Here is a 15,466-nt window from a genome sequence, read left to right as displayed (position 1 = left end):
CGATTTTAAATTTGCAAAGTCAAGCTTCAGCTCAATATTGCCAATAATGTGCAGCACAGTATGGGTATCATTACCCTGCTGAAAAAAACATTAGAAACCATCACAGAAGTTCTTATAGTTTCCATTAAACCATTACAAAATTCCTTTTTGTTTTGTGCATTATTCCAATAGGAATTACTGTTGTTCTATTGGTTGCCATCTGCCAGATTACATCCCACCAATAGAATCCATCAAATAGACACCATTATAGTTTACATTAAAACCAATACAATTCCCATTATAACCCTGAAATCATTACATTTTTTATTGCGTTTTGGGAGGGGTTCTATTGTTGTTGTTTTTTTCCAGCAGGCAAGATTATAATGGTATATCTACTTTTACAGAATTAATTTAATTACTGAATTTCACAGAAAATATTTGTTTATTTTTTATAAATAAAGAACTGTATTTCTTAAGTCAATTATTAAAGTATTACATATGTTACACAGGCTGATTTATTAATTTTAAGTATTTGGGATTTTAAGAACAAGTGGAAAATGTGCTGAATGTTTCATTTCATCCAAGTGAAATTAGCAAGCAGTTAGACTGAATTTACATGTGTTTTAAACGCGGAGCCAGGCGCGAGTCGATGCAGGTTGCGCGTGTGCGTCAAGCCTCATCCATACTGCCAGATGCGCTCGCGGAGACTTGCGGTGCGGAGCTGGGTGCATGTATAAACGAGCATTACGATACAGGCTGCGTGAGTGTGGCAAGTGTGAACGGCTCGTCCGTGACGTGGGATTCGCGCCGCATGGGGCAGAGAGGAGTGAGTATGAGAAGGATTCACAGACACAGGCTGTGTGTGCGCTCTTCTGAATTGGGAATAGCGAACATGCATCATAAACTTATTTCAAATTAATCTGTTGGGGAGATAAAATGGGTAAGATAACGTACACTTACTAACAAAAACATCTAAGAATGTGTCTTTTATTCTCCAGTACTGAAAACAGAACCGATAAGGGAGTTTTTTATATGCACTGTGACGCAGCTCTTGGAAATTACCTTTTTTGTTCATTGTCTGTCATTTCGAAGCTTAAGTTGCATACGTTTTTCTTTAGTTTTAATTTGCCTAACTATCGATCTGACCCAGTAGACACCATAATCCCACTCTTGTCTCTCGCCCGCTTTGTTTTATTAAATTTTTTTTTTAAATGGTGGGTGTTTACGCAGTTGGCTAGAGCAGTGCTGATTGGGGAGAACGGAGGTGCCCTCACTCTATTGGTTAGTAAGACTGCAACTCAAGGCTGGCACTCATGCATATGCTCTGGAAAAGTGTAATATCGCGTCCATATCGCAGGCTTTGCGATTAGGAAATCGCAACGTCTCAAATCGCGATTTCGATTAATCACGCAGCCCTACTATATAGTAGTAAAACACATGTGAACAGTAGCCTACTTTTTGATCAGTTCATCAGTAATATTCAGGAAATAATAGATATTGCCCTGCCACCCCCAAAGGGTTGAAATTATCACTTGTTTGTGCTTCGTGAACACACTGGCCTTGCACGGCGGCACCATTGTGCTGCAAATTCAGGAAATAATAGATATTGCCCTGCCACCCCCATCCCCGTTGGGCAAAGGGTCGAAATCATCGCTCGGTTGTGCTTCGTGAACACTCTCGCCTTGTGCGGCGGCACCATTGCGCTGCAAAGATGTACCGGGAGAAGTGCGATAATTAGATGACCGATCGTCATTTCCAAAAGGCAAATATTCCCCTTCAGAGTCAGAATCGGAGAATAACATTTGCAACACTTCCTCACGGTACAACTTTATATTAGCCATTTGGCAATTTTCTCTCACAAATCTCACAGCTTACCCGCACGCTATGAACGGAATTGCTTCCGCATCAATGACACGATAGCTCACTTGCTCTGCTCTTTCCTCAAACACTTTGAATAGGATGGTGACGTAATTTTGGTCTAGAATCAAAGTACTAAATGTCTGCCATCTAGTGGTAGGGAATACAAATGAGATGTTACACCATATTAGAAACTACAGTCTATTTGATTAAGTATGACGTCTTGTCGCAATTTTGCGACTTTGGCGCTAAGGGGGTTAAATAGGTCTTTATTGTATAGGTCTAATTGTCTAAAGGCCACAGGAAGGCGCAATGAGCAAAATAATGCAGCGCATTTAAATTGTCAACGCAAGGAAGTAACTCTATAAAACGTGCATTACGTCTAAATGAACAAAATATAATCAAAATTATCAAATATAATTTCGTAAATTGCATAAACAATTATGAACAAAACAGCATCATATATTTATGCATTGCTTAATCCAAAGAGCCGATTTGCCATTCACACAGACTGCATTAAATAAGCATGAGACGCAGTGAAAAGGAATAAACCTCCACAAATTCGTGACGTGTTTTCTAAAGGTTTAAGCTGTTTTAACTTTGCATGGCTTTCTATTAGGAATGTTAATTTCGGTTATTTTTCCTAACCGACAACCGATGCTCGTTAACCGATTGTTAACTGTTAACCGCCAAGATTATTTTAAATTAGAATTGAATTAAATTAGAAAGGATAAGTGTCTGACCCGTTAAAAAATACTAACATTTGTTTTCCGGGGATTAATTTTACATGCGCAAAAAGCAGCAAACAACAGAACATGAGGATTCACAGGGTCATATATCACATCACGCATCTGCAGCGTTTCTGCAAGCGGGAAAAAACACCATAAAGCTAGGCTATATATATATTATAATATATATAACGAATAAATAGGCCTATACGAGAAACATATTTTTAAACTAAGAAAATGAAAGAAAAACTGTGCAACAAGTAGCCTAGTATGCAGAGTTTTGGTTAATTTTTGTGCTGCGCGAAAGGAAACAGACGGCAGAAAGACGGGCAGACATTCTTCAGATTTTGGTAGCCCAAGTAGCCAGAATTAAAAAAAAAGACATCGGCTGAACTTCACTGTGGACAAATCAGCATGATTAAAAACTTCAGTTATCGCTTTTTTTCTTCAAATAACAAGTCAAGAGAGTAGGGGTGCAATGGATCACAAAACCCACGGCTCGGATCATATTGCATTATCATATCAGATTTTGAGTAACAGATCGGATCATTTAGCAGATAAGCAAAAGAAAAATATGGTTCTTTATGATTTAAATAACAATACTTCTTTGATACCACAGCAATAACTAACATATAGGGATGTAATGATTCACTCAACTCACGATACGATGCGATACGATTTACAATACTGATTTCACAATACAATTTTCTTGCAATTTTTCTTAAAAAAAAAAAAGAGATTTAAGACCAATTATAAATGAAAAAGTGGTCTTTTATTATTTCTCCAACAAAATGCTGCAAGTAACAGATCGGATCATTTAGCAGATAAGCAAAAGAAAAATATGGTTCTTTATGATTTAAATAACAATACTTCTTTGATACCACAGCAATAACTAACATATAGGGATGTAATGATTCACTCAACTCACGATACGATGCGATACGATTTACAATACTGATTTCACAATACAATTTTCTTGCAATTTTTCTTAAAAAAAAAAAAAGAGATTTAAGACCAATTATAAATGAAAAAGTGTCCTTTTATTATTTCTCCAACAAAATGCTGCACGTTTCTTTGTGAAATTGAAATATGTCAAATAATAAAACTAACTTGAAATTTTAAAACAAATCCCAAATCAAATAATTAAATAATACAAATAAAATAAATCTCTTCATATAAACAAACTAATGCTTTGGCTGTGCTTTTTCCATTTAAAATCAGAGGTAATCAGAGCCCGACCGATGTATCGTTTAGCCGATATTATCGGCCGATATGAGCCTGTCGCCACTATATCAGTATCGGCGAATATGCCGCCGATATTAACTTCTTTTTTTTCTTTTTTTTTTTTACAGAACATATAACGCAGATTAAATGCTTCTGAATGGTGTAATTACTTAGTTTGTCCAGCAAAGCGCGCTCCATTGTTTGCTACTGGACCCAGGTCAGTGTAGTGTAAAGATGCGCGGATGAGCTCAAACTTCACCCCAGTCCGCTGCTTCAAATTATCCGCCGCCGCCCATCCGCACCTATATTTGATCATCACATTACAATGATTCTAATTCTTTGTTTTGCATAATGATATGATGAATGGATGGTTCATTTTAACAGCATATTCAGTGACGTTAGAGACTAGAGCTGATCTGCGCTTCACGGCACTTCAGTTCACATCGGTCACATCACATCGCGTGACATGACAAAATACAGTAGATTCTATTGTATTTTGTTGCGCCGCTCGCGTCCGGTGTAGACGCGTTCTGTTGCAGCGCAGACACGGTGTCAGCATAGTTTGTCAGTACAGTCTGTAACGTAGCAGATTGAAAAGTTAGTATCTTTCTGCAGTCCAATAGACGGCAGTGCGGTGGTGGCTTGAGTCTGTCGAATGGTGATTTAACACTACGTTGTCACCTTCTTGGAGAGACTCAGTGCTAAGTAAATAAACATCAATGCCCTCGTCTTTTACTCTCACAATGAGCTTATTATTCGTTTGCTACATTAGTATTGCCCTATGATTTCCGCGATGTAGAAAACATGGACGGAATTGCGGAATCCAGGCATAAAAACGGAATTTACTCTATAACGCGGAATTTCATGGAATTTGTCTTATTTTTGATGAATAAATAAAAAACAGGTCAGTATTATATATATATATATACAGTGGGTACGGAAAGTACCCACTGTATATACAGTGGGGACTTTCCGTACCCACTGTATATACAGTGGGGACTTTCCGTACCCACTGTATATACAGTGGGGACTTTCCGTACCCACTGTATATACAGTGGGGACTTTCCGTACCCACTGTATATACAGTGGGGACTTTCCGTACCCACTGTATATACAGTGGGGACTTTCCGTACCCACTGTATATACAGTGGGGACTTTCCGTACCCACTGTATATACAGTGGGGACTTTCCGTACCCACTGTATATACAGTGGGGACTTTCCGTACCCACTGTATATACAGTGGGGACTTTCCGTACCCACTGTATATACAGTGGGGACTTTCCGTACCCACTGTATATACAGTGGGGACTTTCCGTACCCACTGTATATACAGTGGGGACTTTCCGTACCCACTGTATATACAGTGGGGACTTTCCGTACCCACTGTATATACAGTGGGGACTTTCCGTACCCACTGTATATACAGTGGGGACTTTCCGTACCCACTGTATATACAGTGGGGACTTTCCGTACCCACTGTATATACAGTGGGGACTTTCCGTACCCACTGTATATACAGTGGGGACTTTCCGTACCCACTGTATATACAGTGGGGACTTTCCGTACCCACTGTATATACAGTGGGGACTTTCCGTACCCACTGTATATACAGTGGGGACTTTCCGTACCCACTGTATATACAGTGGGGACTTTCCGTACCCACTGTATATACAGTGGGGACTTTCCGTACCCACTGTATATACAGTGGGGACTTTCCGTACCCACTGTATATACAGTGGGGACTTTCCGTACCCACTGTATATACAGTGGGGACTTTCCGTACCCACTGTATATACAGTGGGGACTTTCCGTACCCACTGTATATACAGTGGGGACTTTCCGTACCCACTGTATATACAGTGGGGACTTTCCGTACCCACTGTATATACAGTGGGGACTTTCCGTACCCACTGTATATACAGTGGGGACTTTCCGTACCCACTGTATATACAGTGGGGACTTTCCGTACCCACTGTATATACAGTGGGGACTTTCCGTACCCACTGTATATACAGTGGGGACTTTCCGTACCCACTGTATATACAGTGGGGACTTTCCGTACCCACTGTATATACAGTGGGGACTTTCCGTACCCACTGTATATACAGTGGGGACTTTCCGTACCCACTGTATATACAGTGGGGACTTTCCGTACCCACTGTATATACAGTGGGGACTTTCCGTACCCACTGTATATACAGTGGGGACTTTCCGTACCCACTGTATATACAGTGGGGACTTTCCGTACCCACTGTATATACAGTGGGTACTTTCCGTACCCACTGTATATATCGACTGTGTCTGTGAATATTAAACTGCTAAAAGAAGATTTAAATAAGAATGTCCTGCATGTTTATTGGATTACCAGAAAATACACAAAACAGAGTTTGTGAAAAAAATATTATTCATTATTATTATTTATTCATTTTAGATGTTTACATTTTACCTGCATAAACCTGCCCCTGTTGGTTTGGTAGTAGCTTGCTTGCCCTACACAGTTACCTTGTTTAATTTCTTAATTCAAGTTATATATATTTTGTTCTATTTGTGTTTTTCAAGTTATTTATAATAAGTGAAGTGAAGTTTACTGTTAAGTGCACTGATGTCAGACTCGCTTTGAATAATAAAGTTTGTTAAATTGTTAAATACCCTGCCTCCATTACATAGGCCTATGTTTGTCACATCATTATAAGTGTTTGATCACCACATTTGAGTTATCATTGCAAAAAATGTGTTTATGTATATATATTCTGTTTATGTAGGCTATATACTGTATTCTATATACAGTACCAGTCAAAAGTTTGGACACACGAATGGGAAGTGTGTCCAAACTTTTGACTATACTATACTATAATATAGCCTACACATAAAGAATATCGGCCGATATATCGGTATCAGTCTTTTTTTACTCCCTAATATCGGCATCGGCCCCCAAAAAACCCATATCGGTCGGGCTCTAGTAATCACTGCATTTTAATCACGATCCAAACAAAGATGCTAAATAACCTACATGTTAATTAGATTGCAATTAGATTACATAATTTCAAAATCTGAAGCAAAAACAGAATGATTTGATTTTAACTTTGTGAATGAGACGCAAATGTCACTCTCTGACAGCAGGTAACGCTTATGGAACAACAAGTATTTATAGGCTGCTGCCCCTTTTATACCAAATGCACGGATCCAATATAATGATGCACTTTAGATTTCTTTCTCCACTGTTTACGTTCACTTATAACCGACTGTGTTTACGAGAATACTTGCCGAGACAGTTATTTTGAGAATTTTGTGTGTGTTCATTCAGATGCAAGGATACACGAAAGAAGAATCAATTCTGTGTATTCTAGGGATGGGAAGATTCGTTCGGTGCATCAGCATAAAAAGATAACGATGCGCTGCATCGGTTTAAAATGTGTGCATCGGCTACAAGTTGTCATTTATATCGCGATGCATCGTTTCTAACATATTTGCATCGGTAAAATATATAATTTATATAATATAACCGATTTATATATAATTAATATATAATTACTAGTGGATGCGCTATACTTTTATTATTTAGAAAGTGACCAATAATCTGTGACCAATATTTTATATGTAGATTGATTTCTCCTCTCTAAACTGTTTCTCAAGCGCGTTCTCTCATCACCACTTCTGCTGCGTGAATATGACGCATCACAACACCACGGAGACCCAAGGAAAAACTGGGATTAAAGTCCAAAAGCTGACTTGAAATAACCTAACAAATCAATCGGGGCTAAAGCGGTTCCATTAATGACAAATTAAATTCACACAATCTCACTAATTTGTGCACGCTTATTCTTAAGCAGACCTTAATGTCGATCATGGATCAAATTGATCCACCATGACAAACAGTGAATATATCTGTGCTGTTTAAAGGGGTCATATGATGCTTTTTTTAAAGATCATTATTTGGTGTATTTGGTGTAACAGAATATGTTGACATGCTTTAATGTTCAAAAAACACATTATTTTTCAAATACTGTACATTATTGTAGGTCCTCTATGCCCCGCCTCTCTCAAACGCTTCGTTTTCTACAAAGTCCCTCCTTCCTACAAGTGCAGTCTGCTCTGATTGGCCAGCTGACCCAGAGCACTGTGATTGGCCGAACACCTAGGCTATTACTTACCTGAACAGTATTGTTAGTAGAACTTCATGGAAGAATGACAGCACTGCTTATTTAATTTCATTTGTATTCATATTTCCCCATGAGTTAAATTCGCTACAGATGTTTTATTGTATTTGTCAGTTTGTTTTACTTTGTTTCTTTGTTCATGTTCTTACTGTATCTTATCTTATGTATAAAACACTAAAAATGCCTGCACACTGGTGCATTTACAAATTGATGTTTTATTTTCATTTCATTAAATATTTATTTTATATTTCAGAATATAAAGCAATGTTAATTCAGCTCTTAATTTGTCATATATATATATATAAACAAAAAGTACTGATAAGAATACCGTTAAAGTACCGAATCGATAAGCATCGTAACGGGTGAATCGCATCGCATCGGTAGCTGCTTCATATGTATCTTTAATGTATCGTATCGTTGGCTATGCATCGAGATGCGTATCGTATCGGCTTGAGTCATGAGATGCACATCCCTAGTGTACGCGCATTGTCTGAAACGTGGCTCTCTGTGCGCGCTTTGAATGAGTGCGCGCAGCTCTGTATGTTCGTGAATGGTTTAAAACACTTGAATGTTTAAATCGGCCAGACTTAGAAACACGTGCAAACGATCAACTACGACCCGAAAGTTGAAAATCAAAAGTAGATTTATTTTAAAGACCAACAGTTTAACACTAAATATTGGACATAAACGAACATGTTAAATATAAAAGTATTTAAAACAGGTAAGTTCATATATTTGTAAGTCATACAGTGCTCAGGACCATGTGCCCCATGACGAGCCCGACGCACCACCACAGAAACAAGAATGAAATGCATTCTAACATAACTGTGGCATTAAACTCATTTAGTGAGGGCTTGGTTAAAATATTGCACTTATATAGGCCGTTCAGATTACTTGTAAAAATGCAAGGAAATACCTTATATCAGCAGACGATGTACGTCTGTGTTTGTGGCACAAGCTAGACTTGTGCCGGTATTCGGTAACGCGATATATCACGGTAATGAAAATGCACAATATTGTTATCGTGGGCTCTTCTAAATACCTAAATAATTATATATATTACAAGTTATTCAGAATTTTGAATGCATTTTAAGAATACGTTTCCCATCAACTGGTCAAAATGCACAACACCGCTGTATGCTGCGTGAAAGACGCGTGCGCACTTTGATGTATATGAGCGCGGACGAGAAGCACATGGCGGAACATGTGAGAGACGCTCTGGATGAAAGCGCACTTTCACTCTCTGACAGCAGATAGCGCTAAACTGCAGAAATAATAATAATAATAATTCATTTAAATGAAACCCTGTAAACAAAGCAGCTGCTCTACTTTCTGTTTCTGAATCGTGTTTAAATGATTTAAACAGCCATTCAGATTTGTGTAATTGCTATGATGTTCATCACAGCACCAAATACTTCAATATTTAGACTTAATAGGCTATTTATTTTACATTTTAATCTGGACTACAACATGCCCTAGATATTGTTTGAAAGTGTCTCTCTTTGTTAACACACCTGATTCAGATCATCTCGTTAGAAGTGTGTTCCGATTGACATGCTCCCTACACAGTGTCCATTGCTCCCTACTCCCTAAGCAGGGGACATCCATTGAAGTTTACTTCACTTCGGAATATTCATTTACAGATTTGCGCTGCGCCGCTGCCTGCAGCGTCTTCACACACATACGAAACTTACTAGAGAAGCGTGAAGTGGGACATAATATACCTCTGTAAATAAATACAATTTAAATTCACGTCTCGCACACTTAAATGCCCTTTGTATGGAACATATACGCTCCCTTCAAACTGGAATAGGTAATGTCCACTTCGCAGGGCACTTACAGTCAAATATAACAAACGTATGAAGCAATAAGAGAAACACACAAAATGTGCAGAGCGGGGGTATGCGAGGACTGGAAATGAGAACCGCTGTTCTGGACATGCCGAAAATTTGAGGCTACAGGACAGCAGCTCTTCTTCGTCTGATGCGCTCACTCAACCAAGCGTTCTAACCACAACCTCGCCCCACCCCGCCCCCCAACCATTCAAATTTATTCTGATGAGCCGCTTTGTGATATCACAAAGCCCGGAAACCAAACGCTGTAGCGAAATGTAGGCTACTAAACAAAAGAAGAAAAAAAACTATCAACACTTTAAAGACATTAAAGCATTTTTGAGATATTTAAAAATGTTTGCTGCATTGTTAAAAAAAACGCTACTTGTATAAGATTGCGTTTTGAGAGTGAAAAAAAAACCCATGAGTAGCGTATAGGCTCACTTCGCATTTTACTAGCCCTATTACATTTAAGACAAGTTTGTACAGGATGTAGTTGTAGTTCATGCATCTTTTCTGCAAAGATATTTAACAAGTGATTTGTTTAACATTTATATCATGTTAACAACGTCATCTGTGCTGCACTAGAGGGTTAATAAAGAAAAAGTTACTTAAATCATGTTGTAGTTACATTTTCAAGTTGACTAGTTAAAAATCGTTAAAAAAAAATCGAGAATCGGTCAAACATTCTAGAAAAATCAAAATTAAAAATTTTTGCCAAATCGCCCAGCCCTAGATACAATCATGCATGATCTGAAAGCATAACTGCATTTATAATAAATGTGTGGTATGAAGACTCTCTTGCTCTTTCTCTTTTCGTGTGTGAGGAAGAAAGTGTGCTCTCAGCCTAAGGACGGTGAGTCAGGTGCTGCACACTTCAGTTTACAGTGTGTCAAATACACTGTGCATCCATTGATACACATAATAGGACCCCTTTAAAGTATTTTTGAGATATTTAAAAATGTTTGCTGCATTGTTAAAAAAAACACTACTTGTATAAGATTGCGTTTTGAGAGTGAAAAAAACCCCCACGAGTAGCGTATAGGCTCACTTCGCATTTTATTAGCCCTATTACATTCAGAGATAATGTAGGCTAAAATGCCGGTTGGCTAAAGCAAAATATTTACAAACATTATAAACACAGTTATTAGTTTCTCTCCAAAACAAATCCTCTAAAGTTATGGCTATAAAAACATCAATCCAAAAACAAGGACTTTACATCATGTTGACAACTTCATGTGTGCTGCACTTGGAATATAATTTTCTTTAACTAGAGGGTTAATAAAGAAAAAGTTACTTAAATCATGTTGTAGTTACATTTTCAAGTTGACTAGTTAAAAATCGTTAAAAAAAAAATAGAGAATCGGTCAAACATTCTAGAAAAATCAAAATTTAAATTTTTTGCCAAATCGCCCAGCCCTAGATACAATCATGCATGATCTGAAAGCATAACTGCATTTATAATAAATGTGTGGTATGAAGACTCTCTTGCTCTTTCTCTTTTCGTGTGTGAGGAAGAAAGTATGCTCTCAGCCTAAGGACGGTGAGTCAGGTGCTGCACACTTCAGTTTACAGTGTGTCAAATACACTGTGCATCCATTGATACTAATAGAATAACGCTTTAAATACGGAGAATGAAACTATCGAGGGCTCAGTCCAAGTGTGCAATAGGTGAGCTAAAGTATATCAGTGCTAACCTTATTTTTTTTATTTCCCTTTTCGTCTGTTTTAGTATTTAAGCCAATGCAGACTCATGCACAGCTCATAGTCTTTTGGTAATACGATTGTATTCTATGCCCCACATGGATATCGTTTTGGAACGAGCTCTGCTTCTTGGTCTGGACTGTCACCAAACACAAGCAGAAATTCCAGTTGGCAGACGGATGAGATGAGAGATGCTTTTAGCCAATGACAAGATACTGTCTAAATGCCTCTTGGCGGAATAAACTGCTCAACTTCTGTTGCTTTGCAAATGAAGAGAAGCACTCGTAACATGCTCGACTGTTTAAGATCCTTATCGCTCAAAGATTAAACCTTTGCTCTGTCCACTGTAAACAGTCTTGACATGATTAAAGTTCTTGTGTTATAAAAAGATAACAAGGCCAGATGTATTGTCTTTGTCTGCTCAGCTTGTTAGTCAACCAGAAATGGCACTCGTAGTGCATTTTACTTGCGTAATGTGACTTATTTTATCCACTGTGATATGATTGGATGATAAAAGAGACCTGTGTATAACAGGTGTTTTTGCTGTTAGAGGTTAAAAAAATGAAAGCTTGTTGACATGCTAATAGAAAAGTCAAAGTATCAAGAATTTTTTTGTCTTTGGAATAACATTCAGGGCAAAATGCCCCCACCTTACATCTTATCTCATTTATTGAATGGTTATGCTCTCACTAATCTTGACTTTCAGCTAAACATTTCCATCTGTGTAGTTTTGAGTGTAAATGGTTAATTTTTTGGATAATTGTGTTAATGTTGGATAATGTTTTTGTGTTTATTTTTTCAATTTGTGAACTTAGTCTTTCATTAAGATTTGGTGGCATTGTTTGTATTTAAAAATATATTTTTATTATTTAATTATTACCATTAATAATATAAGATTTTTTAACATTCTGCAAAAATCAAATGACAGCTGGGTAAACCCACAGTATAACCCACAGTTGAGTTGCCTATCCAAATGTACAAATGTTTCCATTTAATTTCTTGATTAATAATTTAGAATATACATCATCATTCTGTTGTTACTTAAGGAGATCATCTTCTCTAATCTAACCCTACCAATGAATTGTTCGCAGTGGTCCTTTTTGCTTTAATTTTGACCGTTTATGTTTTTGTAATGGCTGTGATGTGTAATGCAGGACTGACGAACAGAACCTGAGACGTTCCCTCATTCCCAACACAGGGGCTCATTGTTGCCACTTTTGCTCCTCCATTAAAGCACACTTAATTAGTCCCATGTAAACAAATGGGACTTGCTGGGCTCTTATAGAAATGCAGAGTGCTCATTGAACAAAGTCTAATTTGTGTGAATGTGTGCACATAGTGAGGTGAGCAAGGGACCACGATTCAGGCTCTGAACTTTTTTTGGCATGATTTACATTTACAGATTATGCACCTGTAGAGACTGCTGTTCTCTGATGTTGAGAGTTAAAGCATACATTTCCAAGTTTAATAAGCTCTTGTATTAATGAGCACTGTATTTATTGCAAATTCAAGGTTGTGGAGAGTGACAACAGGAAATGTCGTATTTTCTATGTCTTCGTGAAACTTAATTTCTTAATTTTCCAGGGATTTGAAGGATTTGCATCACACGTGATTAATATTTGATTGATGGTGTATTTGTGCTGTTTGGTTATCAGGTGTCACCTGCTTTATTTAGATTGATTAAGATCATAATCATGAATCCCTTAATCCCAGATGTTTTAATTGGATGTGATGAGTGAGTAATTGATGGGCATAATCTGGCATGCATTTGGTTGTTTACACTCTACCAAACTGGGTTATGCCATGTGCTTTGAAAATGTTCCAAGAACCGATTATGGGGGAGAATAATTCAACGTGCTAATCGTTTGAGAAATGTATAAAAACGACAACAACACACAAAGCGTGGGATTTTATTGAGCATTGAGAATTTTTGCATTGCTAACAGAGGCAGGCCTTGTTACTGTGGTTAGCTTGGGCTGTTTCCTTTCTACTATCCCTTGCCAAACCTGAGAAGATTTACTTCTGTGAAATTAAACTGATTGCTACATGCCAATCCGAGTTTTTCAAAAACAACATGAGTGCTGAGTGCTGAATGCCACAAAACCATAAACACAAACTCAGGAAGCACGTAGAGTAATTATATTAAACATTGTTTTTTCATGAGATTGCAAGTCACACACTCACTTTTTTCCTTTTTATTTTATTTATTCATTTTTTTAATTTTTAATTTGAGTGTAACAAACAGTACTTACCCAGACAACTTGTGACAATTATTCAAGTCTTCAATGCCAAAAGTTCTTAGCTTGTGCTCTTATCACATAGGTGGCCATTTACACAGGACAGGCATCTAGAACAAACGTTGCATGCTAAGTACAACACTGTCTGGGAAAAACAATACATGAAAACTGCAAAAGATTTTCATTAATGTCTTTGATAAGGTCACTGAAGGGCTATAAAGCTCAAGCCAGTAAACCCTGTTGAGTGTAGTGAATGTGATTGTTACAGTGCTGTTCTGAGTACTATAATCTTATAAAGCGTTTCTTGTTTTAATAGGTTGCTGCTCCGGACCATTTGACAATGGAAACTCATGTTCTTCCAGAGCCTCTTCATTTCACAGGTCACACTGTACCTCTGTCATTGTGAGAAATTCAGTCTCAGGTGGGTTTTCTACATGTATATAGAATTGTATATGTATGTAGGATTTGTCAATTAATGTTTAGCTGTTTCACATGACTCTGAGCTCAATGTACTTGCTTTACCTGTCTCTAGCAGAATTAATAGTTTTTATAAAGAGCTGAGCATTAATCATGCTTGTGTTTAGGATTTTATTTGGATTGTGAAGCATATTGTTTTGTGAAAATGTTGTGCATATAGACTAGGGGTGAGAATCACAGGGTACCTCACAATACGATACTAATCACGATACATGGCTCACGGTGCGATAATATCACGATACAGCAATTATTGCAATAATCGATATATTGCTAGACAATCCTATAACGATACATCACTATGTCTGTCTAACTATGAAAACAAAATATCTGTGAAAAGGTTAAGTGCAAGTTTTCCCTCTTTATTCAAGTCCGAACTGTTAGAAAACAGCACAAAATGTTCTGTAAATCAAATTTAACGTTAAGTTAATCTTTTTTTTCTTGGACTTATTAAAAGCTTACACTTTGTGTATTAATCAACACATTTAACTGCTTATCGACTTGCCCACTGGATAACAGTCCATGCTGATAGCTGCTCCGTGGCAGTTTTTTAGTTCTTATCTCCTTAAACATGCATAGAAGTAGAGCTAATACAGTGGCTGGAAATCTGTTTATCCTTCGGTTCCTCATGCTTCCCCATCTTCATAGAGAATGCGGTTTATGGTGGCTCAGAGCGCTTTGGAAAGAAATTGAAAATAGCGCGACTGTGATTTCCACGCATTTTTAGATGCTGGGTGCAGGGAAATCTATATAGAGCGCCTTGTTGTATTAATAAAAATATCTATATTTGGTTCCAGATATTTCTCGTATTGCATGGAGAAGGACAAAGATATATAGCCATATCGATATTTTGTCCCACCCCTAACATAGACCCATTGAACTATCATGTCTTTTTGAGAACATACTAGGACAAACTCTCTTTTTCCTCTCTCCTTCTCGAAATACCAGCAGGCTGCATTGTTCGGAATGAAGGAAGGCTTTGCATGCATGGACTATCAAAACATTAATCCTCCATATTGGAGTGTCATGTAGTGTCAGTAGTACCAAATGGTTCTTTTGTAGCTTCTGATTATTGTGGGATCAGTCAGTCGCTGGCCGTCCTTTTACCCAGCAGGGTGCCGTCCTGGCTGGCACTCTTCTCTCTTGAATCCAAACCCTTATTGCTTGCTGTTTTGAGGCGACATTGTTTAGAGATTTTGGCCAAAATCTCCAATTAGGGGGGGGGGGGGGGTTTTTTTTGGGGGGGGGGTTGGGGTATTTTTTAGCCATGTTT

General features: G+C 37.7%; 1 protein-coding gene across 2 annotated transcripts in view; it reads left to right on the top strand.

Moving 5' to 3' along the window:
- The window catches only part of ndst2a (N-deacetylase/N-sulfotransferase (heparan glucosaminyl) 2a), a 146,852-nt gene that overhangs the window by 22,874 nt on the left and 108,512 nt on the right, over window positions 1–15,466 (top strand). The window contains exon 2 of one of the 2 annotated variants that reach the window (XM_016251232.1): window positions 14,036–14,140. The exons of the other annotated variant lie outside the window; for it this stretch is intronic. The gene's annotated coding sequence lies outside the window, so the exon portion shown is untranslated. The remainder of the gene's footprint in view (window positions 1–14,035; window positions 14,141–15,466) is intronic. 2 annotated transcript variants of the gene reach the window in all.

Source organism: Sinocyclocheilus grahami, unplaced genomic scaffold (assembly GCF_001515645.1).
Source record: "Sinocyclocheilus grahami isolate Dianchi unplaced genomic scaffold, SAMN03320097.WGS_v1.1 scaffold1035.1, whole genome shotgun sequence".
In the NCBI taxonomy this organism is placed as follows: domain Eukaryota; kingdom Metazoa; phylum Chordata; class Actinopteri; order Cypriniformes; family Cyprinidae; genus Sinocyclocheilus; species Sinocyclocheilus grahami.
Note: the sequence above shows the minus strand (reverse complement) of the source record. Positions and strands in the feature narration are given on the sequence as shown.